The sequence below is a fragment of the Trachymyrmex cornetzi genome, unplaced genomic scaffold (assembly GCF_001594075.2).
Source record: "Trachymyrmex cornetzi isolate Tcor2-1 unplaced genomic scaffold, Tcor1.1 scaffold568, whole genome shotgun sequence".
NCBI classification, from domain to species: domain Eukaryota; kingdom Metazoa; phylum Arthropoda; class Insecta; order Hymenoptera; family Formicidae; genus Trachymyrmex; species Trachymyrmex cornetzi.
The window spans coordinates 32,911-33,458 of record NW_017299880.1 but is presented as its reverse complement, the minus strand read 5'-3'; positions in this window follow the sequence as shown (position 1 = coordinate 33,458).

The window sequence follows — 548 nt, the reverse complement described above, 5'->3', positions numbered from 1 at the left end:
TGGTGATGATTGTGCTGTGGTGCATCGACGACCTTTTATGATTTATACGGTAATAATAAATCGAAGGCTTCTTTCAATATTTAACAAGTTAATGAAAAATTTTCAATGTGAGCCAACACAAGATGTTCCTTTGTGAAATAACTGTCATATATTATAAATCTATAGTATAAATTACAGACGTTACGACATCATTATTGCGTCCTCTTTAAATGTAGGAATAACATATTCTAGATGTAGTAAGCGTCCCAATGAAATAAAGTCAAGTTTCTTACTATACCTAGAATATGGTTAATACATTTGAAGCAAACACAATAATGATGTCTGTAATTTATACTTGTTATTTATAATTATTTATTATTTATTTAACTCTAATGATATGTATCATGTGTATAAAAGATTCTCTGTATAAAATTTTAAAATTATATATAAACTTACTTTTTTAAAAAAAAGGTAAAACAAGCAATAAGCGTTGGTGAAACTGGCCCAAATGATGCTTCTCGTAAAGAATCTCCATTTGGGCCAGTTTCACCAACGCCAATTACTTAATC